The 24,595-nt window shown below is 41.3% G+C and overlaps 1 protein-coding gene across 11 annotated transcripts in view; it reads right to left on the bottom strand.

The window, feature by feature from the left end:
- Positions 1-24,595, bottom strand: part of MYT1L (myelin transcription factor 1 like) — a 513,986-nt gene that overhangs the window by 249,605 nt on the left and 239,786 nt on the right. The window contains exon 1 of one of the 11 annotated variants that reach the window (XM_060234458.1): positions 13,363-13,451. The exons of the other annotated variants lie outside the window; for them this stretch is intronic. The gene's annotated coding sequence lies outside the window, so the exon portion shown is untranslated. Of the gene's footprint in view, positions 1-13,362; positions 13,452-24,595 lie in introns of those variants that run through there. 11 annotated transcript variants of the gene reach the window in all.

Raw genomic sequence — 24,595 nt, 5'->3', positions numbered from 1 at the left:
AGGAAAAAAAGCCATGCAAGGGAATATTCTTTCAGTAAAGAGTAATAATAAGGGATCAAAGTGTGAAACAACTTATAGCCTCTCCAAAACAGAGCAGTTTCCCCACCAACTCTACAGTAGTTTTGGAGAGGTATAATTTCCCCCCTTTCATCACTCGTTTCCAAGATGTTATGATGAAACTGATTCATAATTTACCCATGCTTGTTGCAGTTTTGCTAGGCAAGAAGGAAACCCTGAATTCTGTCTTAATGTAAGGGTGAATTTGCTTGGATCAGTTCTGCATAATTGACAACTGTATTCTTCCACAGTTGTGTTTCAACAATTCCAGGTGCTCAGCTGGATGTCCTATTAAAGTCTCATGTGCAAAGAGTTTTGGAGGTACATTTAATATATATGAAGTATATCATAGTAGGGGGTCTTAGCCAGGCACTGAACAATATGCTAGGTAAATCACAGAAGTTGTCAGATCTTGCAGTGATAGCTAATGCTTTTTTATTAGATCTGTCAGCCATGAGCCAAGATCAGAAGCAGTTTTGAGAATATAAAGTAGGTATACAAAAATTTGCAATCTATTTAGAATATAGTCTATAGGGCAATGTAGGTCTTATTTTCTTGTGTTTTTTTAATTATTAAATCATCAAACCTGGTATTTTCTTCTATTTCATCATCCAATACCTTTGGTTTTTTAACTGCAATAGTATAGGGCTAAAAAGATGGCTGCAGAGCACTGGTAATATATAAAATGTTTACACAAAAGCCCCCAAGTGTATTACATGGGACACTGCAAGCAGTAGATGACAAACACCGAGGAAAGTCAAAGCCAATTATCACCATGTTGATCTTCCCCTGGAAAAAGGTTAGCAACAGGTCTGATTCACTTACTTAAGTATCTTGAGTAACTCACTCGGGACACTTTGATGTGAACGACTGCCACAGAGTTTCAGTTTTAGGAGGCATTGCCCGCCTAGATCGGACTGAAGAGTCGGACACAAGGTTTTTAGAATAATTATGGGTCACTTTATTCATCATAATAATCCCAACAGCAAGGGCACCCAAAAACGTGGCCTGGTCAGGGCTAGGGGTCTCAGCAGACCGCTCCCCTGCCATTAACGGGCGAGAGACCCAGCCCCCAGCCGCAGCTGTGAGAAACAGCTCCCGCCAGGCCAGCCCAGCAGGGAGGCCCGCACCAGAGGGCCCAACCACCAGACGCACGGCTCGAAGGAAGGCACCCTTTAGTTGAGCCTCCTGGACGGTCTGCATTCTCCCCAACCTGGGTCACCCAACCCAAGGTTGCCTATGCCAGACCCCAAAAACTCCCCAGAAAGGGGGGGGGGGTTGCTTCGTGGTCCTCCCCTAGCTGCAAAGTACCCAAACCCAGTAAAACCTGCCAAACTCAAGTGACTGGTACCTAAAATGCACTTCCCGATAGCCAGTTCCACAATCCACTGCTTTGCTATGTAGGGTAGGCGAAAAACACACCCCAGAAATAGCCAATCAGCTGGGCAGTCAAAAATTCCTATCCGGCCCCTCAATAGAGATGACAAGCAAATGCTTACATAACAAACAGGGCGGGCGGGAGGGCCGACAAGAAAACGGACTGCCAAGAGGAGCGGAGGCTTGGCCGTTAACAGCGCCAAGCCCCGCCCCCTCCAGTTCACGCCCAAATGGGCCGACAAAAATCCTCTCTTCCCTCATCAGGGAAGCAAACGTTGCTTTTGCAGCCTAGCAGCTATGCTGCAGGATGCAAGCAATCCAATGTTGCACTGCGCTGAAAGTTGCACTGCACTGGAGAAAAATTCCATAACATGCTAATTTCAAATTCCTATGCAAGCAAAACTGCAGAACCACAACGTTCTGTATAGTTCTGTACAGTAGCCTTAAATATCATCTTCCTTCTCAAGTCTTACAAAATATTAAGGCAGAAAGAGCAGAACTTCCAAGCAATTCATTTATAAACCATATACAAGTAATAAGCTTATGAAAAAAGGCATTCTTGGTGGATTCCAGAAACTGAAAATAATTGCTTTCTAAAAGCCAGGTAGAATTAAGCCTTCTCTTAAAGTCTTAAGACTTTAAAAACCATGAAGGTGTTTCATGAAAAGGATGAAATCACAAGGGCATTGATTTTATTTTGTATTTTCTATTTCATTCAGGCCTTGAAAAGCCAGCTTCAACAGAAAAGCATAATAATCAAAGAACTACACCTGAACTTTGCATTGCAACTCTACTAGTCTCCATTCTGTTAGCAGCATACTCCTCATAAAATCCTAACTACTCTGACATCAGTTTGATCAATATTATTGAGAGGCAAAATGAACCAGATGAAGTCAACCTAGAATCTAGTAACCTAGATTCACTGATGTCAGGTCAGGTACTACAAGATATAAGTAGAAGAACTGCAGGTGAAATCTACTTTCTCCCTCCCCACTATTTCCTCTTTCCCTTCTTTGAAAATCCCTTTTTCCTGCTCTCCTTCCTTCATACCAGTCAACCCACTGTTATCTGCCCTCCTGTCTTCAGCTTTCCCTCCTTTCCTCCCCCAGCAGACTCTTCCAAGGAACACAGGCCAAGTTGTGCAGTGCCAACTAAGCCTCATCTCAGTTCTGGATATGAGCTTTCATGTGCATGACCACTTTTTCAGATACAAGGAAGGAAGTTAAGGCTGTAAGTGTGTGTGCGGAAGGACCTCATTTGCATATTAGGCCATATCCCCTGACACCGCCATTATTTCACACACTCCTACAAAAAAGCCCATCAGGAACTCATTTGCATATTAGGCCACACCCCTGACACGAAGCCAGCCAGAACTGCGTTCCTGTGCATTTCTGCTCAAAAAAAGCCCTGAGTGTGTGACTGGCCAGGGTCACCCAGTGAGCTTCCACAGTTGAGTGGGAATTTGAATCTGGGTCTCCCAGATCCTTGTTGGGAACTCTAACTACTACACCACACTGGCTTTCATGAAATGGTTGCTGTTGAACAGTAGCAAGTAGTTAGCCCTCAGAGGGTCATGCAAGTTGCCCAGTGGTTACTGCTGGGACTGGCCCCATTATGTCCTCCCTCAAAGACCAAAACAGCCCTTTCCCCCTGCCTTTACCTAATAGAAACCAGGGCTTGAATACTGTTGCAGTTACCTGGCAATGGCCACTATATTCTACTCTACACACCAACCTGTATGTTTGTTGCTTCATTTCCTGCATTTGGATGGGAAATGTGTAAAAAAGTTGTTTTGTTTGGTGTATCTTCTAATATGGGGAATCAGGTTTGATTACACACTCCTCCACAGGCAGCCAGCTGGTTGGCCTTGGGTCAGTCATAGTTAGTCCTTTTCAGACTGCCTATTCCTTTTTAGCTGCTGGTTACTAATGGTTTTTTCCTGTCATTTCAGACAGACTCATTTTAATAACTGGCTACTTGCAGAATTTATTTACATTTTCATACAAACCTGGTAGCCTCCTGCTGGTTAAGCAAGCCTGAGCCGCTATTGATGTAAGCTGCTTTCTTCCATTTTCAACCCCCTCTTTGCAGTTCTCAATCTCTGTGGTGTGTTGTCTGAAATGCCCATAGCACTTCCTGGCTTTCTTCCCCTTGCCCCCTTTTACCATGTGCATGATCTTTCTCAGAGGTTAGCAGTTTTGCACTCACATATGAATTTAAAAAACAAACAAACTCAGAGCAAGATTGTGTGCAGGGTGAAAAGGGGTAGGAAAAGAAAGTGGCACTGTTTGAAATGAGCATAGCTCCTCAGAGATGGCTCATTAATAATGGAAGGAAATGCGCTGTGTGAAACTTCCATCCCTGTATCACTTTACTTGGAATCAAGCCATTGATGGATAACATCTGGTTTAGACTAGTAATGTGAAAAGGACCAGTTCTCTCAGAGCTCTCTCAGTCCCACCTCTCTCACAGGTGCCTGTTGCGGGGAGATGAAAGGAAAGAGACTGTAAACCACTCTGAGACTCTAAGTACAGAATCTGTTCCCCTGGAGGTGTGTGTGTGTGGGGGGGTGTGTGGGGTGTGTGTGTGTGTGTGTGTGTGTGGGCTTCTCTTGGGTGGGTGGGAAGACGGCAAGGGGGGTACTTGTCCAGAACCTCTTTCTAGAGCCCATTGTATTTTTCCTCACAACGGGCCTTATTCCTAGTATAAATATACTTTTAAAATTTATATACTGTGTTTTCCATACAGGTGTACAGAATAGTCTGTGTATATAAACATTTTTCAAGAGTTCATCATTGTAACTTAAACCTAATTGCGTGAACTGTAAAAAGCATAAACTTTCAGCCTCATTTTTTATTGGCTTTCCATTTCCAAAGGTTTGATAAAAATGCCCCTTCCCCTCCATCTAAATACTCTTTTTTGCTGTCAGCCTATTGCTCTGAAGCTTTCACACAATGAATTTAACTAACTGGAAGCCTAATGTGTCAGCTTTTGGACAATGAAAGTTTCCGTTTAGTCCACATTTTTTTTTTCAAAAGAAATATTTTTTTAAATTTCATATGTGTATAAACTTAGAAAGAATCAAAATAAGGAACCAAAACAGTCCTTGTAAAAAGTTATAAACAGCTGTGTTCAGGCTTCCCCTGAAATGCAAGCATTTAACTTTCTAAGGAAAATTCCAGCTGCCTGAAATGAATCTAGGGAGATTAGAGATGGGCAAAACTGGAGAGAGAGGGAGAGGTGATGCCCTTTTCCTTCTCCTCTGCTGACAGCAAGAGACATGATTGCTGTCACTGCTCAAGTCCTGTGTGCCTCTTGCCATTTGTTCTTAGTTCACTGGCACACATAATTTATTCATTGCAAGATGCACCTGTGCAGTTGCTGGCCAAGGGTGATGCAGAATATCCCTCTGAGCAAAACCAGTGAACCGCACAGAAGGCACAGAAATCTGTTGTGGCATCCCAAGTGTTCTCTATTAACATAGTTTTGGAAAATTCAGTCACAAACACTGCCGCTTCCTTTGCTGCTATTGACTGTGTGTGTAGGTTTTTTTTCTTTAATATAAAGTATTTACCTACTCAACTTTTCCACATGATTTCCAGCTCTCCTGATTCTGAAAACAAAGGAAAAGTCCTAAATGGCAAATATCAAATATACAGAAAGTCATGCCTTGCTGACAACAGTCAGCACAGCTTATCCAGAGGGAAATCTTGCCTCACTGCTCTTGCAGGCTTTTTCAAGCAACTGGATGATAACATTTATTACTCATTGTGCCCAAATGAAACCTATCCTCTTTGCAATAGGCAAGGAACCACAAAGAGGGAGAGAATTCAGAGAAGGGTGGGTTTTTTACCACTTTCTCTTTTCTACTGCAACCTTCTGTGCCTGTTGAAAAGCTATTCCTTCGCATCTTCATGGGTTTCGAAGCTGCAGGCTGCAGCCTGAAGCGGGAAATTAGTAAAAACCACCCTTCCTCTCTTGAGCGAGCTCTTCCACCAACCCCACGATGCTGCCACTTGAAAGGAAAATAAACTACAAATATTAAATGGCTGAGCCATTAACAGTTTTTAAAAACTGAGACACTCCAATTGATTCCTTATCCGAAATATGAGCTCTCATGATTCGTACCATTTAGGCTTAGTACATGCTTTCATCTAATTTGTAAAACATTTTAAAATCATTCTAAAATGTTTGTGCCTGCCTTTATTCAGATACATTATTTTCTTATCCTGTCCCTAATTGCTGCATCCTTTGATGAAACACTGAAATTTTTTTTTGAAACAACTAAAATACTGATCTCTTCCCACAGTGATTCCCAGGTGGCAATCTAATTCCTTTCCAGGGAACAGCCAAGCCATGTGTGCAATCACACTTAACACATTTCCAGAAAGAGAAAGACATCTGTTCCCTACACCGCAGGTGGGAATGAATATGCCCAAGTCCCTGTCTCATCACTTTTGGGTTTGGCCCATGCTCCCAACAAAGCATGTGAGAGCAGAAACCATGCCATGCTGCTGGTATTATTATGATGGCCACCAATTTGATGCCCTTGGCTCTGGTTGATCCAGAACTCTCAAGAAACAGTCAAAAAAGGAAGAAAGCATATTCATTGTCCTTTGTCTACACCCACATGTTTAGGGCTTTAATTAATACATGCAAAATGTAACCCAATTTAGGACTAGTGTTACCATCATAAAATCCATTTGATCATTACAAATAAAGCAAACTGAACCTTGCTTTACTAAAGTGGGGGGGGGGGGATTTAGTTCTCACCAGATGAACCAACCATCACAAATGTCCAAGTTCAAGCAGAATGATTGCAAAGAGACTCTAAAAACAAGCATGTTTCCTGGAGGATCCCCCGCTCAGGAGGTTCCCAACCCGCCAGCCCACATTGGACTGGCAGGGGGAACCTCCCCTGTGTCACTGGCATGATGACGCCACCCAGAAGTGATATCATCAAAATGGCAGTGCGCACGCGAGCCGCTCTAGACGTTTTCAGGAAAACTCTATGGTTTTCCCAGACGCTCTAGCCATTTGGGAGTTAAAACTCTATGGTACCGCCAGGACTTGAAGAGGACTTGGCAACCCTATCAAGTATTTAAGTGGTAGGTTATATGTTTCCCAGCAATTTGCCTAGATAGTTGGGCTTCAGTAGCAACCGGGATTGGTGTGAAGTCCAATAATATTCCAAAACTAAACTGACAAACCAGTTGCATCTAAGTTGCAACAAATTTGAGAAATTTTGTCTGTGATACGCTTAGCAAATAAGTCATGCTATTGGAGCCAACATCTTCAGAGGCCTAGAATAAAAACCTCCAAACTGAAAAAACAAAACCCTATCTTAATAGCATTACATAGGGGTCAGCAACATTTCATAATTAAACAGCTGAACTACATCAAAATTCAAAGCAACAAAGAGCCAGTACAATAAAGCCCACTTACATAAGTGAAAATATGTTAAATTATCAACTTAACATTATTGATAATTATAATTAATAACCCATAACATTTCCATAGCCAAACCACCAGTTGCTATGAGATCATTATTAGGAAGTGCTACACATAAGGTCTCATAATAAGTAATACATAGGAGTGGCCTGTGCTATTATTTTAATGTACTAGCCTAAGTCTGTACATGGATCATACCGGGATTATTGGTGTCTGTTCACATCTATACCGTAGTTTCTTCTGTTTCCTTATTTATTTGAAAAACCCCTATGGAACATGTGAATAGGCACAAAAATGTGCTCCACTTACGTTTGGTTTACTGGTGAGTCTGAATAAATCCAAAGACCAGAATAGGTGCTGTATAGCATCTAGGAGTGATTGTGTCAACCACCCATATAAATGTTATATTCCACAGGTAACCCAGGGCTTCACCAGAAGCACTAGCCTGCTCACCAGGAAACTCCATGAGGACTTTCATGGAACTATGAATGCATTACCCTCTGGAAATGAACCATCCTAAATAACCCCACACTTTTGTAGAGGTTCTGAATTCCTCAGATTCAGAATCTCACAAGACAAGTATCAGTCCATAACAGGTCATGCAGCATTTGATAGTACAGAAAATTTGAGTATGGACCCTCTCCTATGTGTGAGAACTCATTTGGGATGCTACAGTTTGTCACCATTTAAGCTCTTCTTCATCAAATGTGAAGAGGTAGAACACATTCCTCCTGCTCTAATCACCTTTCAGCTTCTTGAAAGGTATTAGTCTTGCATTAGTCAAAATGCCTAGTGCCAGAGAAATGTTCTCTGGCAGTGAAGGTATGCATCATCAATCCAGAAAGAGGAGCATAAGTAGAAAAAAAGGTGTAAGATCCAAGCCCCAGAATGGTCTGGGACAGAATGGTCTGGGACAGAATGGTCTGGTGTTAACATGGCTATGAAGTCCTGAGCCACAGACTTTGATTTATTCCTGTTCTCTAATTCCTCCTTTTCAACCAGTTATGGATTCATAAGAGCACCTGTCTTCTTATTTAGGAGCCTTTGATGAGATTTTGTGAAAAGGTTCATGAGATTCTAAATGAGAGGCTCATGAGATTTTGACATTATTTCCCATATGTGTTCGCAATCCTTCTAGTATTGTAAATGGTTGGTGTCAGAGACAGGGCTTTCTCTGTAGCGGTGCCTTGAGTTAAGGTAATATGAAAAAAACAGTTGTCATATTTTTCAGTGGCCCAGGTCAAACCAGCAGAAATTTGCATTTGAGAATGTCTGGAGCTCAAGTGGGTTTGTATCTTTGCAGTGCTTCTATATAAGAATTCTTCCTGTAATAGTTCCTACAAGGTGTTGGTTTTCACAAATGGTTCCTGCACACAAGTATTGGAGGGACAGATACTTACAGGAATCTCTGTGTGCTCTCATGGAGCACTCACATGCTCTGACTTAAGAATTTGGTCTATACATCTGACAATTCAAGTGTTAATGCTTTCTTCCAATTTACCCTGGGCAGAAGTTAAGTTGATGGATCTGTGATATGTATCAGTGATTTTCATTAAGCAATTTAAGGGGGATCCATAGGCCATGATGATTCTGTTGGGAAATACACTCGGTGATTTCTGGCTCAGGTATTTGGGTCATGGAAGATATTAGCCCCATGTAGTCACGGAATAAGTTTTCTGCTTCGACTGCATGGTGCCTTGAAATTCAGAGGAGATTTTGCCTTTGACTTTAGTGAAACAAGGAAAGTCCATCAAAAGCAGAGGAGGAGGGGGGGGGAATTACCATCATGATATAAAATATCCAGTCATGTATAACTGTGCTAGTCAGGACAGCACACCGAGCATTTCTCACCAAAGAGAAGTGCAGCATATATTTTAATTCCCAGCCAGGCAATTCAGCAGGGAGCCTGTCTCTGGAACCATCAGGCAAGCTCGGCAGGAAGTTATTTTAGAGGACATCAAAGAGCAGGAAGCTGAGAATTCATATTCATGATGTACTATAGCTCTTCGCCCTGCTGTATTCCTTCTAAATATGAGTCAAGAAAGCCGCAAACAAGCCAACCACCCAATCACAACTGCATTTTATTTTTCAGAAAGACAATCCCACTGAGAACTTATCTAAACATAGCAGCTTCAATTCTGCTTGTACTTAGAGGCGTATAAACCCTGTCGGTTTTAGTTGAACTGACTGTATGCATAACTGAACAAGACTGCAAGCCTATGTCTCTCAATCATCTGTTTGCATTTTTCAAGATGATCTCAGGGTCTGCCTTAGCATAAAGTAATGTGAAGCCTTCTGCTTCAAGTGCCAAATTCCAAGGGGAGCTCTGTTTTTCTGCCTCCAGTCATCACCTTGGAGAATCATTAAAAATTAAGCCCCAGTCACGAGCAGTGTTCTGTCATTTTTTTTTTTACTTTAGGTTCAAAAACCTAAGGCCAGACTTGTATGATTGATGCTGGCATGAGCAAATGTGAATCCCAGTTCTCTACATTAATTTTCATGGACTCCTCATGTTCTTATACAGCTAAAGTGAAACAAGTTTTTCATGTAGTTTGACACTGTATCACATCATCTTTTGCACATAATGACATGAAACTATTCCGTAATCTACAAGTCAAACTGTTGGTCCTGCCCCCCTCACCCCATCCCTGACCCAGTAGATTTTGGAGAAGGCTGTGACCATTCTCAAAGCTATTATTAAAAAGACAGAAACAAACTACAATATGAGAGAGAGAGAGAGAGAGAGAGAGAAAGAAAGAAAGAAAGAAAGAAAGAAAGAAAGAAAGAAAGAAAGAAAGAAAGAAAGAAAGAAAGAAAGAAAGAAAGAAAGATTTGTATAGCTTGAGAATCACAATGTAGACTTATGGTTGGGCCTGTAAGATATTTGTCACATTTCACTGTTGAATCAGTGAGTCTCTGCTAGGTATCATCCAATAAATTGCATTTCCCAAATCTATTCCATTTATGAAATGCTGCTTATTCAAGAGGAAAAACAGTCTTTGCACAATCACTCACCACACCTTAGTGTATATTCTCGTAATGCTCTTGTTCCTGTAGGCATGCTCACTGCCACTAAATTTATTTGCAATAAAGCATATTTGTAACAAGCGTTATGATGATGGTATAATAGTATATTCCAGGGGTGGCCAACTGTAGCTCTCCAGATTTTTTTTGCCTACAACTCCCATAAGCCCCAACCAGCACGGCCAATGGCTGGGGCTGATGGGAGTTGTGGGCAAAAAAAACATCTGGAGAGCTACCGTTGGCCACCCCTGGTATATGCAAACAATTGCAAACCTAACAAGAGTAGTATTTAAGGTAATTGGACAATCTTGATAACAATTTTAAAAAACTCACTTTTGGAGGAGAAATTATGTAACTGAGCCCCTGATCACACAGGGCCTGCAAGACAGAAGTGTTCCGACAGGTATTTAACATCTGACCCGGGAGAAGACTGCCACCCCACATCTCTAAAGAGGTATGATTACTATCTGATCACCATCAGGAAAAGAATCCACCTATATTAAAGACAGCACCATAGAATGTTTTAACTGTAATTGTATTTTATTGGTTTTTAAATTGTAAATGTAAATATTTAAATTGATTGTTAGCTGCCCTGAGTCCACTTGCGGAGAGGGCAGGATAGAAATTTAAGGTAAATAAATAAATAAAATTAATTAATTAATAGCTCATCAACTGGACAGCCATCACATGGAGGCAAGTGGTCAGAGAAGGACACACGATGAAGATCTAATATTGTTGCTGCTTCACACAATGATGTAAATCAGCTCCCACCATGTGCTAGGTATGGATGTAAGAAATTTGAGTTCAAAACTGCTAACTATGAACACCATAAGACCTTGGAGACCTATGGCAGCTGGATCTGCGAGAGGCAGACAAATGGGACAGTTGCCTTTTAAAGCTCCCAATTTCTCTTTTGCTCCTGAGGTTGGCTAGTTTTCAGCTACAGCAGATGCAGCTGGAGAACCCACCCAGAGTGGCAATTTCTGGTTGCATGGCAAGTCTATTTTCAGCCAAGGACAGCTCAGCTGCTGACTTGTTTGATAGCTCAGAAAGATCTTTGGAACCCATCACAGCTGGGCCATCTACATTTGAATATTTATTTGCTTCTTTTGTCTTTTGTGAGCTAACATCTTTTTTCATGTCCTCCCTATTACAGTAATACCCAAGAAATGAAAAGCCTTAAAAAGTAAACCACGGGCAATTTCCCACACAGCTTACCGAGGAGCGAAGTCCCTCCTCACCGCGCAGCGTCTGCTCGGATTTCCCACCAACTGCTCCACGGATTCATGAAGTGCCGGACCTTTTGCATTGCTAACGTAAACTAGGGTTTTAGCGATTTCCATTTGAGATGCAAAAGGTCCGGCACTTCCTGAATCTGCGGAGCAGTTGGTGGGAAATCCGAGCAGACGCTGCGCGGTGAGGAGGGACTTCGCTCCTCGGTAAGCTGTGTGGGAAATCGCCCCACGTGTCCTTCACTTGCAGCATTGCTGCTTACAGTAGTAATGCTGCAAGTGATTAATCAACTAGCATTTTGATTTATTGTCTTATTGCAGAAAGGAATTAAAACTTGCAATCTAGCTGGCGATACATACCAAACGTATTGCATTGTACACAAGTTGTGATTTTTAGAAGTAAACACAATGGCAGGGTCTTGTACCAAATCTCTGTATTAGAGGTACTGGATCCAATTTATCTATACTGTTACTCAGGGGTCATTTTGTAGAAAAATAGGTGGTGGAGCTCATTAGCATAACTCATTAGCATATTCCCCCAGCCAAAAGCAACCTGATGCAAGAAAGGAGAGCCCTGGGCAAGCCTGTGAGCTCCTGCTGAATCTGAGGCCTGCTGTTACTCCAAATCTAGGGTGGAAAAAAACCCCTCATGTTTTCCTAGGAAACAGTAGACCCTTTTAAAAAAGGAATGTCATAAAAGATCATAAAAAGACCTTGATAGATACTGGAGCTGAGGGGATGGTTGGGATTAAGGAAAAGATCCTGTGGTTAATTTTGACTACTTTTCTCCCTGGGTTTTTGAACAACTAGAGGAGATCCTGCATGAAGACTCTATTTTTGTTACTTAGCAAAAAGGAGAGAAAAAGATTCTCTCTAACATTCACACATTTAAAAATAAAACAACTGTTGTTCAGATGCTCAGTGAGAAGACTTTCCCCTTTCCACTTCCCACCACCTCCACAAGCTAGCATGTCTGATTTCATCTTCCCTCTTTGCAGGAGGTGATCTGGGCATCCTCTGCCAGATGCTGTGATTTCAGTCAGTTGTTCTGACAGCCAGTGATGCTTGTCAGTGTCAGATCAGGAGAGAAAGGTTTCTCCATCTTTTCCTTTCTGTTGTCTATTTCCCCTCCTGTTGTCATCTTCTTTCATTATAGGCAAACTTTTATTCTGCACTTTCACTCACCTTTTGATGCCTCCATTCCACATAACCTTTCTGTGTTGTATATTCCTCTTTTCCACTTGGGTTTACACATCTTCCCTACCTCTAATGCTTTATCCACTGTTATTTTTTTTCAATTCTCATTTCTTTTTCCTTCACTCTTTCAACATTGCCTATATTACACATTGCAGGTTCACAACTCATAAAGATGGCACATCTACTACAGATGCTTCTCTGAAGCTTATTTCTTCAACTCAAGCTGCAACTGCTTATGGTATAAATGATGAATACTGCCGGTCCAGGAACAATGAATGCTTATTGTAATGTAATAAAGAAAGGGGAGGGCAAGCTGTGGTGGGAGAAAAGTAGGAAGAAGTAACAACAACAGGGGATGGAGCAGCAGCAGGGGCAATGAGTACGAGGCAGGGTGTGCAAGAAGACGTAAGGACCAGGATGGGGATATAGATCCTCTCTGAGTTTATGGTGGGTCCTCCCCTCTTGTTGTTTCTTAATTTCTGACGTTTAGATTATTCTCCCTGTTTGTCTTAACTCTTCACTTTAAAGGAAACTGTGATGTTTCATGGGGTTATGCCACTAATAGAGAAATACTTTATACAGTGTAACTTAAAAGTGTGCAACATACTCTATCTGCCAAGACTCAGCTCCTCCATCTGCCTGCAAAAAAGTGACCACATGGTGATTTCTGGCAAGCTGAACAGTCCGTCCTTCAAGGAGCTCTATCAGCCCAGCCTCTGATGAAGTGTTTTGAAGAATTAGGCTGCATAGCAACCTCTCCCTTCAGCTCTAATTTTTTTTTAAAGTGTTCCTCCGTGCTTTTGTACATTCTTTATGTTTCTTCTGTTAAATGTCAGTATTTCCGCTAGCCACTTATTTTGTTAAAGGTGAGTATTTTTATTTGTTCTTGCTTTTCATACATGCAGGCCTTGTTCAGGAAACTACAGAAAAACACTTGTTCATTCCAAGATCATTTAGTTAATTTCTTTGGGCATTCATTCCTTTCTTTCCATGTTAAGAAGCTCATTTTCATATTAATCCTAACCTTTATAGTGGTTTCAATTTCTGTTTATGTTGTATCTTCTATATTCCTTCATCTTTCTTCTATTAATAAAAGCTGGCCCAGGACAGATGCATGTAAAATACAATATGTTAAATTTGACAATTATTGATCAAATGCATTTAACCTGATATGGACCTATTTTACTGACATACCTTCTTATCAACAATGCTACCGTTACCCTTCTTTTGAGGGGATTCTAAATGGAGGTCTAAACCAGCTGTCAGACCTATACTGTCTACTCTCTGAAATTCATCCATGTGCAATTTGTTCTGTAATGCAGTTTAATCTAAACTTGGAATAGCCTCAAGATCCCTTACTGGTCACAGAACACAATAGTTTATAATTAAAATGTATACTCCGGTTGCAGTCATTATGACACCAACCTAGAAATATGTCTACTACCTTATTTCCTTTAATATTAAAGAGGGGCTTCGGGTCAGTGCTACAGGTTGGTTGTTGGTGCATACCTTTGTTTTAATCCAATGTACACTCCCAATACTGTGATAAGAATGCTATGTATTCAAATAATAAACAATATATAACATATATGTGTGTGGTTCATAAAGTTATAACAGTACAGGACACAACGTTCTCCAAAACATGCAGTATAATCAATTCATACATGCAACTGCAATTTTGAAAAGATGCACTTTCTCAAGTGCATGCCCATACACCTCCAAAATATGTCCCTATAGTAAATGAAATCACCAGTACTTCTAAGTTATGTCTCTCCTGAAAGAGTCAATGAGAGACCCCTCACAGTCCAAAGAAGCTTTCCTTGTGAGACAAAAGGTGGTGGACACGAATTGCTTATGGAGGTCATTCTACTCAAACAACAGAATAACTGATGGGACAAGAAATCTGAATATTTAATTGTCTTTTTTTTGTGTCTGCACAAACAAAGAGATGGGATGGCTCAGAGCCTTGAGTCCACCTAAAACCCAAACCCCACTAAGGAAGTGGTGTTCACAATCATGAACAAAGGAATGTGCTCTGGTTTTAACAAGTTCCCTGCTCCTCTGTCTAACTGCCAGCAGAGGAGATGTGGAACTGAGCTGAGGGTATATATAGCATTTTGATGCCACAGAGCAGAATGGGAACTCTGTTACTGTCAGCTAGCAGTGCCTATTAAGCTTTGGACGGTCCCTATGGTGTTTCCAAGGCTGGAGAATTCCCCCTGTTTTGAAATTTTGTAAGCAGTTTAATCAAGTGGAGACTGTCTGGGAAATGTATCCATTCATGAACTGCTGGAAAGTTTGTGGGAAATTTATGCTGGTTGACCTGCCACAAATTTCAATTTGCAAACCACAAACTGCCCAAAATTCATCATGAACTTTAATTTGTGAGCTGGTTTCTGTCCATCTCTATTTTCAAACTGTGGGCTGGGATCAAAAGGTGGATCACAACATTATAACTGGTTAGCTCTTAGGCCAGGAGAAAAGAATAGGGTGAATGGCTCTTGAAAAGTCAATGATAATGTGGGTTTGCCAACCCTCAGTGTGTGAAATGGCTATTATAATCATGTTTCTCAGTAACAGTATATATTAATAAGAAATCTGAAAAGCGAAACAAATTTGTTTAGATTTACTGTAACTGAAGCAAGATTCCTATGTTTCATGTTGGGGTGAGGGAAGATAAGTATAAAGGAACTTTTGCAAGTGGGACCCAAAAATCCCAGTACGTTTAGAAATAGGGCCCACTTCAAAAAGTTTCAGAATCATTGTTAGGCGACAATACATAGTTGCTAAACTGTTTTAGATTAATGGGTTGTGCAGGTTGTAGCAAAGTTCTCACTTTGCCTTTAAACTCTGCTGTCTTTGACAAAAGAAAGCAGAGGAATTGTTTTCATAGATTTAATCAAAAACAGAATAGAATGTAGCTAGTGTAGACACTCTCAATGAACAAACATGTAACATTACTGAGGACGAGACTGTATACATATTAATGCCCTCTACCTGTTCACAGAAGATTAAATCCCCAGGAACAGCTGATGACTAACCATGGAACTTGGCTCACATACCCAAAGAGCAAGAACAAATGGCTTTAGTTTACATCAGTGTGGTATCAGATGCTTTTTGTATGTTGTCAGAGCAAATATATTATTTATGCTAAAATCATCAGCACATAAGTATTCACTATAAAGCCAACAATACACTGTAACACCAAGAACTCTAGTTCTATGAGGCTGGCCATTTACAAACATGATGACCTCCTTTAAAAATAGTCATAGTGCTACAAAAATAAAAGGGCAAATTGGGAAAGGTCATTAAAGAACAGAGACAAAAACCAGGATGTTTGAAACTATGCCTGCAATCTCCTCATGTGAGGGAGAAATTGGTGACAGACAAGGAAAAGATTATTGCGAAGCTAAATGATTCCTTTGTCTTGGTATGTTCACTAGGGAATGTGAGGGGAACGTGCCAGAATCAGAGGGAAGTTTCCTAGAGGCAGAACATGAAAAATTAATGAAAATAAGGGCTGCATCAGAATAGGTAAAAAAGAAACAGCAATAGGTAAACAGGAACTAGGAAATTCCAGGTCTAGATGGCCTGTATTCCTGGCATGACTGAAACATTACAAACTGGGGGGAAGAAACCCTAACTTACATTTTCACATTGAATCAAGGATAGCTAATTTAAAAAACGACAGTGAATCTATGCATTTTAAAAGATCCATCTGAAAACTGTAAAGATTACACAAGAATCAGACCAATAAAAGAGCATTTTTCACTGGGAAACATATAGCTCTCAGTACCCATTTTAAGTAGAGAAGATATGCAAAAACAATGAAAACTAGTTATCACATGACATATTCCAGAGTTACAATTTGTATGCTACACAGTGGCTGTTCTGTTCCAAAGACTCTATATATTGAGCAGGAGAGGCTGCTTTGCATGAAATGGGACTAGTAATAGAAAAGCTAACTATGCTGAACAGCTGATTCCTCCCATCGACTTTGCTTAGTACTAGGGCTGGATCTACATATTTTTGAGGGGGGGGGGCAAAACCAAAAAATGACACCCCACTCAAAAAATGAAGGGACCCGTGGGCAATCTGACACACACACTCCATTTAAACACCCCATCGGGTGTTTGTATGGGGAGGGAAAGCCTCAGCAGGGCTGGCCCTAGAGCGTTTTGAGCCATAGTCAAAACTAACTTTGTGCGCCCCTTTGCAGCGCCACACCAGAGAAGGGGTTTAAAGTTTAAATTCCCTTCTCTAGAGTTGTGCAGCAGTGGCGAAAGGATAGGAACTTAGAATCATAGAATCCTAGAGTTGGAAGGGACCTCCAGGGTCGTCTAGTCCAACCCCCTGCATAATGCAGGAAACTCACAAATATCTCCCCCTAAATTCACAGGATCTTCTCCTGAACAGTAAGAGAAAAACCCAGGTTGGTTTTCCCTTCTCAATATGGCATGCATTTCTTTCCAGGAATCTGACAGCTGTTTGCATTTCTTTAAGTGCATAAACTGTTTGGGATCTACAGCAAAGAAGGTCACAGTCCCAAGCATACATACTTGATACTAAATGCTGAGTTATGTGGAACTTACTTCTGAGTAAAGGTTCAGGACTCTCAGCTGCAATTTTAGGTCCCCTCTCCTCTAGTCTCATTAAATTCAGTGGGACTGTCTTACAAGTCAGTATAAAATTTTGAGAGCTTCTCATCTTGAAAAAGGAGAACTGGTAATAATATACTAGTTTTGTTCCTGTATAGGGTGCTGTACAGACTAACATAAGGCAAGTCTCTGCCCCAACCGAGGAGGTTACAGCTTGCATTTTGGCAAAGAGAGAGAAAGAGGTAAAAGAGCTAAGGATTGCAAGGGACAAGTAAGCAAAAAATGCAAAGTGTTTGCAACTGGATACTATAAAAACTGGGTCTGGGTAAAAGTCGGATCTACACGGATCTTCATGAATTCATATGATTTTTACATTGAAATGAAATCAAAATACTATTATTCTGTAGATCCTGTCTTAGACTATAGGCAGGACCACAAAAATCATGCCTCCACGGATTCGTGGCGCCTCACCAATGCAAAAACAGGGTTCCAAAGCATGGATTCTCATGAATTCACATGATTTTCATGGTGAAATGAAATGAAACACCATCATGCTGCAGATCCTGTCTTAGACTATAGGCAGCACCAGAAATATCATGCCTCCACAAATCTGTGGCACCACAACAGTGGAAAAACATGTTTCCAACCACGTGATCCTCATGATTTTTACTTTGGATGCCCCCAAGCTCACCATCAGTTCTTATGTCCATGAGCAGAGTTTGCACCACAGAAATCATGAATTCACGGTTTCATGGCAGCACCATAGTCCAAAAACTTGATTTTGACCCACGGATCCTCATGGATCCTCATGATTTTTGCTTTGGATCCCCCCAAGCTCACCATCCAATCACATATCATGCTCATGGGCAGAGTTTGAACCACAGAAATCATGGGTCCATGGCTTCATGGCAGCACCATGGACAAAAAATGTGATTTTGAACCATGGATCCTCATGATTTTTGCTTTGGATTCCCCCAAGCTCACCATCCAATCACATATCATGTCCATGGGCAGAGTTGCACCACAGAAATCATGGATGCACGGCTTCGTGGCAGCATCCTAGAGCAAAAACTTGGTTTTGAAGCACAGATCCTCATGGATCCCCATGATTTTTGCTTTGGATCTCCCGAAGGTCACCATCAATTCTTATATCATGTCCATGGGCATTGTTTGCACCACAGAAATAATGGATCCACGGTTTCTGGGGTGCAAACTCTGCCCATGGAGATGATATGTGATTGGATAGTGAGTTTGGGGGGATCCAAAGCAAAAATCATGAGGATCCATGAGGATCCGTGGTTCAAAACCACGAAGCCGTGGATATATCATTTCTGTGGTACAGCCTCTGTCCATGGACATGATATGTGATTGGATGGTTAACTTGGGGTGGGCCAAAGCAAAAATCATGAGGATCCATGAGGATCCATGGTTCAAAACCAAGTTTTTGGTCCATGATGCTGCCACGAAGCTGTGGATCTACGATTTCTGTGGTACAAACTCTGTCCATGGGCATGATATGTGATTGGATGGTGAGTTTGGGGGGATCCAAAGCAAAAATCATGAGGATCCATGAGGATCCGTGGTTTGGAAACATGTTTTTCCACTGTTGTGGTTCCACAGATTCATGGAGGCATGATTTTTCTGGTGCTGCCTATAGTCTAAGACAAGATCTACAGCATGATGGTTGTTTGATTTCATTTCACTGTAAAAATCATATGAATTCATGAGGATCTGTGCTTTGGAACTCTGTTTTTGCACTGGTGAGGTGCCACGAATCCGTGGAGGCATGATTTTTGTGGTCCTGTCTTAGATTATAAGATCTACAGAATAATAGTGGTTTGATTTCATTTCAATGTAAAAATCATATGAATTCATGAAGATCCGTGTAGATCCGACTTTTACCTTTTCCCCTCAAAACTTACTTCAATGCAAGTCAATCACTGACTTCTTTGAGACTCTCCTACCAGCATATCCATGATCTTCCCTTCAGGCTTGTTGGCTCTAAGTCTGGAAAGGGTGGAGGGACAGGGGGTGGGGGTCTTGTTTACGGAAGAATCCCAGAGGTGGAATAGAGAAAGCAACTCTTCTTTTTATTCTCTGTTTCTGTAGCAGCAAATGGTCAGCCGGGATTTTTTTTCTCACCTGCTTTACTTTGATGAGCTGCAGGAATGAACTGTAATTGGCAAACTGCTGGCAAAGGGCTTTTTTATGCAGAGCAGAGGCTGGTTCTGAAGGCGGGGAGGAGACAGTCCATGAGATTCTTCCCTCCGTCCCTCCCACCCCAACACACACAACCAGTTAGCTGTCGGGGAGATGTGTATGATGAGGCACCAATGAGAAGGGGCTGGGGTGGAGAGGTGGGGGGGAGAGAAGAAAAGCAGCCGGGAGGGAGCGATTATTGCATTCCTGTATCGTTGCGGGTGAGGCAAAGGAAAGGATTCCAGCGGGCCGGGTGGCAATGCAAAAGAAGCCGCTCTCTCTTCCTGGGCGGGGGAGGCGCCCCATTTGGCGCTTCCCCCCTCTGGCAGCGCCGGGGGCAAAACACCCCCACTGCCCCCCCTAGATCCAGCCAGTACAGTAATGCAGACACTGCCTCAACAATAGCATCTTCCTTTGACCACTTGAGGGCTGCAGCCAGATGGGCAATTTGACATGATATAGTTGCTGTTCTCTTATGGATTAAATGGGCTCGGTCACACAGACATATCTGGTGCCCATTCCCCAGTCATACTCATCTTATCATATGACAAACTGGATGTGGAGTAAACAGCCACTAAAGAAAGTCTGGCGCTTACCATAGCCAAGTAGTCATTCTGGATTGGGATTCCCCAGGGGAGTTGTTTTTGAGCAACAAATCCTCCCCCCCCCAAAAAAAAAAATCCCTCTCGCCTGTTTCTGCATCAGAGTTTCTGTTTGATCCCATGATTGACACAAGGGTAAATGTACTGAAGTCAATGGGACTACTCCCCCATATATTTCAAGGAAGAGAGATGAAGGGAAGGAGGCTGAAAGGGCTGGAATACTTGACAGAGGGATCGTGGAGCTGTCAAAAAGGAGCTGGAGCTTCAGATACACGCTTTTATGCATGGATGAAAGGCAAAAAAAAGATGCCACAATGATCTGAACAATCAACCATGGGGTGAGCACACGATGAAGCCAGTTAGGGTCAGATGTCCGATCAACACTTCCTGAAACAATTTAAACCTCTACAACTAGAAGCACAGCCAGATAGCAGTCCAGTGTGACTGCAGCCTTGGTATGCACATCACAGTACTTCTGTTTGTACTGGTGGGAGAAGTACAAGAGACCTAACAGTTTTTACTGATTATTGTCCCCGATGCCCATCATGTTGTTAAAAACAGCAGAATGAGCTGAAGAAGGTTCCAAGACAGTCAGTCATAAAATAATTGTGAAATTCCATCCCCCTCCCTCGTAAAATTCTCATTCTCTTACTCAGGGCTCTTTTTGTAGCAGGAACTCATTTGCATATTAGACCACACACCCCTGATGTAGCCAATCCTCCAAGAGCTTACAGAGTTCTTAGTACAGGGCTTACTGTGAGCTCCACAAGGATTGGCTACATCAGGGGTGTGTGGTCTAATATGCAAATGAGTTCCTGCTACAAAAAAGCCCTGCTCTTTCTAGTTGAGTAGGAACTTGTTCTTAATTTGTGGAAATACTTACTTCTTTTTCTTCATTGGGGAGGAGAGCAAGTGAAAAGACTGGTTTGACTGAACTAAGTGCTCACAAACCATCTTTCTGAAACATCCAAGTCTCACTAGGGGTTGCCAGAAGTCAACTATGACTTTCAGGCACACACACACACACACACACAACAGAACAATACTCACACCCTCCCCCAATGGACATTTTAACTATAATATATATCTAGGGACTTCTTATTTATTTTCTGCATTTTATTCTGCTTTTCTCTTCAAAAGGACCCAAAGCAGCTCTAAAAAAAATGGAAATATTGTGTGTTTATTAAATTAAACACACAATACAATTAAATAAAACAATCAAACAGATCCTGGGCAGGTCCTGATCAGTGAGACTGCCCACACAGATCCCAAGGCATGAATTAAGAGTCCTTTGGCTCTTGCCCTTTGGCTTGTGCACAAGGGCTGGCACTTCAATCTCTGCCCAGGTTTTAAGTACCTGCAAGGAGTGGAAGACCACCTTTGCACAGATGGAAGTCATCTGATGCTAGTTTGCTGCCACCACTCAGTAAGATTTCACACTCCCTGTGCCATATTCTGAAAATATTGTCTAATAACAGTTGTGAATAACAAATGATAGTTTATTAAAATCAGGACTTTTTTAATAGCAGGAACTCCTTTGCATACTAGGCTACACCCCCCTGACGTAGCAATCCTCCAAGAGCTTACAGTAGGCTCTGTAAGAAGAGCCCCGTAAGCTCTTGGAAGATTGGATACATCAGGGGTGTGTGGCCTAATATGTAAAGGAGTTCCTGCTACTAAAAAAAAGCCCCAATTAAAATGATGTTAGGAAAGCAGCATTTTAATGGAAATAATGGATAAAGGTCTCATTCTTACATAAAAGTGCTGTTTTGAGGCTTCTTTTAAAAGGTTTGCCCTTTGTACAGTTTAGATGCTAGCATGATTTTATTAAAACGTAGCTGTCACATGAAGCACTTTATCAGCTGTTTGGACAAATCTCTGCCTAGTTAGTATACTTTAATACATTCTGTTTCTCAGAAGCTACTGAAACATGGCCTTGATTTAAATTAGATATTAATGTGAATTACTTGAAATATTAAAAACTATTACCATTGTGTATTATTTTGAATTTTTCTGTGCTGCTAACAGATATATTGCTAAATAATTGAAAGGGTTTTTTTTTAAAAAAATATGTTTTTTAACTTGGTTATTTTATTGTTGCTGGTGTTAAAAGCATGGTGGATCACAACTGACCTGTTGTAGGAAGAGTCTATATTTGTTCATTGGACCAATCGTGCAACTTAGTTCCTCGAGGCGGCCAGTTAAGGTAATTGCCCGTTTTAGCAATTCTTATGCTGACTGCACACTAGAAAGTAGATGGGAACACTTTTGCCTCATTTGCTGACTTAAGCTTTATGCAGCTGGGACTAGGGATTCTCTTCTGTACTGCGCTACACTTTGCTACTTTGTTTTCATGCCACAGAAATTAATTAAGTTACCCAGAAGTTGTACTCAAGCTTCATCGGTACTCATGCCTAGTCATTAACACTTTTGGTATTCAAAGTAAAAGACAAATGAACAAGCCACAAAGAGCAATAAGGGTCATGCAAAAAAAAAAAAAATCAGTTGCTGATTCAGTACAACTTTCCATGCACTAGTGGTATTGTACCACCTCAGATTTCCCATTAGGAGCTGTCTGTTCAAAGCATCTCTCTGTCAGAATCTTTTCACAAATTCAAAATTGACATTATTGAAGAGAAAATTCTTAGCTTACTCTGTGAACATACCAACTTTTCAGCCAGCCAGTAGTTTGATGTAGACTGAAGTACTTTTAAACAACAAAGTTTTCCTGTGAAATCTGAGGTGGGGTAGTGGGGAATGTTCTAAAAAGTTTGAAACAGGCTGAAGAAAGCATCCATCCATTCTTTATTCTGTTACTTTTCCACTAAGCTACCAGTATGAAAAGCTGCATTTTAAAATTCTAGTCATCCACTGAATAAACACAGAAGCAGAAAGGAAGCAGCGGAGGACACAGAACATTTACAATATGGCTATACCCTTATATGATACTTTGTTTATTTCATGCTAATGTCATGGTGTCCGTTTAATATGAGTATGACTCATGTAACTAATGAGCAAGTCAAGGTAGTAAGTTTAAATCAGGTATACATTGGGATGCTTGTGTGTGCACGATTGCTTACAGCTTTGTTTCAAGAGACATGAAGGGAGGCATAAGGGTCCATCTCTTAACATCCTAGTGGCCAGACACAGGGAATAGGGTTGCCAGCCTCCAGGTGGGACCTGAAAATCTCCTGCTTTTACTACTATCTCCAGCTGGCAGAGATGAGCTCCCCTGGAGAAAATGGTTGCTTTGGACTCTATGGCTTTATACTATGTCGAGGCCCCTCTACTCCCCAAACTTCACCCTCTCCTGGATCCACTCCCAAAGTCTCCAGGTATTTTCCAACGCAGATCTGGCAACCCTAGAGGGAGAACGGCATGATCAAGACAAAGGGGCTAATGGACAGTTCAGATTTAGACAGTTAGTTGCTATTATGGTTTTTCCTCAGTAAAAGACCTCTCAGAAACAGCCTTTAGCCTAAGTAACAGGATGTGTTGGCTATACAACTTTAAGTCTTGCTGAGCCTCCAACTTCGCAGAGGAGCCTGCAAGAATAAGCAAGAAGAATAGTCAACAACCATAAAATGAAATTGGGCTGTGACTGTGAAAGATAACTATGATGGAGGCACTAATGATACTGGATTGAACTAGATAGTTGTGCCAAGTTCTCACTTCAATGAAGACCAACAAGGCAAAAACTGAGGCAGCACCAACCATTAGCCTCAGGCGCAGCTACAACTGGTTAGACTGGCCATCTAACCTTGCATAAGCGTGACTGGGAATTTAGCCATAAAATGCTTAAATTATAATATTAAGTTGATTTAAAAGTAATTATGATGATAGCAAAGTGCTGTGGTCTCTGGCTGCCTTTTCTAAGTATTTATGTCCATGCATTAATAAGAAACATTTAAGCCAAATAAGACCAGTTCAGAAGTTTTCACCTCCTTGGGGCTCCTCTAAGCACTGCTTTGCTTAGTTGGAGATGGTGTTATCATGGAATTCCCCCACCACCACCACCAATGAATTAAACATAAGTGTTCTTGAAAAATCTGTGCTTGCTAGAATCATGATTTACTGAATTCACATAGGTTGGATGGATAGAATTTGGAGCAGTACCACTTTTGTGAACACCAACCACCACTGAATTTATTAAACCAAACATTTTACGAGCAAAAAAATCTTCTTTCTTTAAATGTAAGTTATATCACAAATGAAAAAGACTTTTTTAGTGTAGGAGAGACAGAGCACCCTTTGGTTGTACCACTTCTATTATCTTCCTTATGGCCCTCTCACTGTGTGGATGATAGACTTGCCAAGAATCCTATGTACACCATAAACATTTTTGTTTGTGTGTGCATGTTTGTAAAGTTCTGTCAAGTTGCAGTCAACATGGTGGCCTCAGAAAGTTGCTTTCAAGCTATGTGAGAAGCAGAGATAGTTAGCCATTGCCTTCCTCTGCAGGGTCTTCCTTGGTGGTCTCCCTTCCAAATATTGACTCTGCTTAGCTTCCAAGATATGTCAAGATTGGGCTATACCATGCTAACCCTGAAACATTTTTAGGTAGGGACATTTCAGTGTAGGAGAGACAGAGCACCCTCTGGTTGTATAACTACTATTATCTTCCCTTTGTGGATGATAGACTTCCCAGGAATCCTATGTACACCACAGAGCTCTCTAAAGTAAAAGTAGGTTACAAATGCAATAAATAGGAACAAAGTTAAGAAGTCAGTTTGATTTGAGCTATTTTATAAGGTAGCATATATGTCTCACATCACAGAATAAATTTGTCTTGTGTCTGTTGACTTTGTCAAGAAACTGTTTATTGCTTCTGACTTGAGTTGCCAGGTACCTCCTGGCA

This window comes from Heteronotia binoei, chromosome 1, assembly GCF_032191835.1.
Source record: "Heteronotia binoei isolate CCM8104 ecotype False Entrance Well chromosome 1, APGP_CSIRO_Hbin_v1, whole genome shotgun sequence".
NCBI lineage: Eukaryota > Metazoa > Chordata > Lepidosauria > Squamata > Gekkonidae > Heteronotia > Heteronotia binoei.
This window is presented reverse-complemented; position numbering and strand designations above follow the sequence as displayed.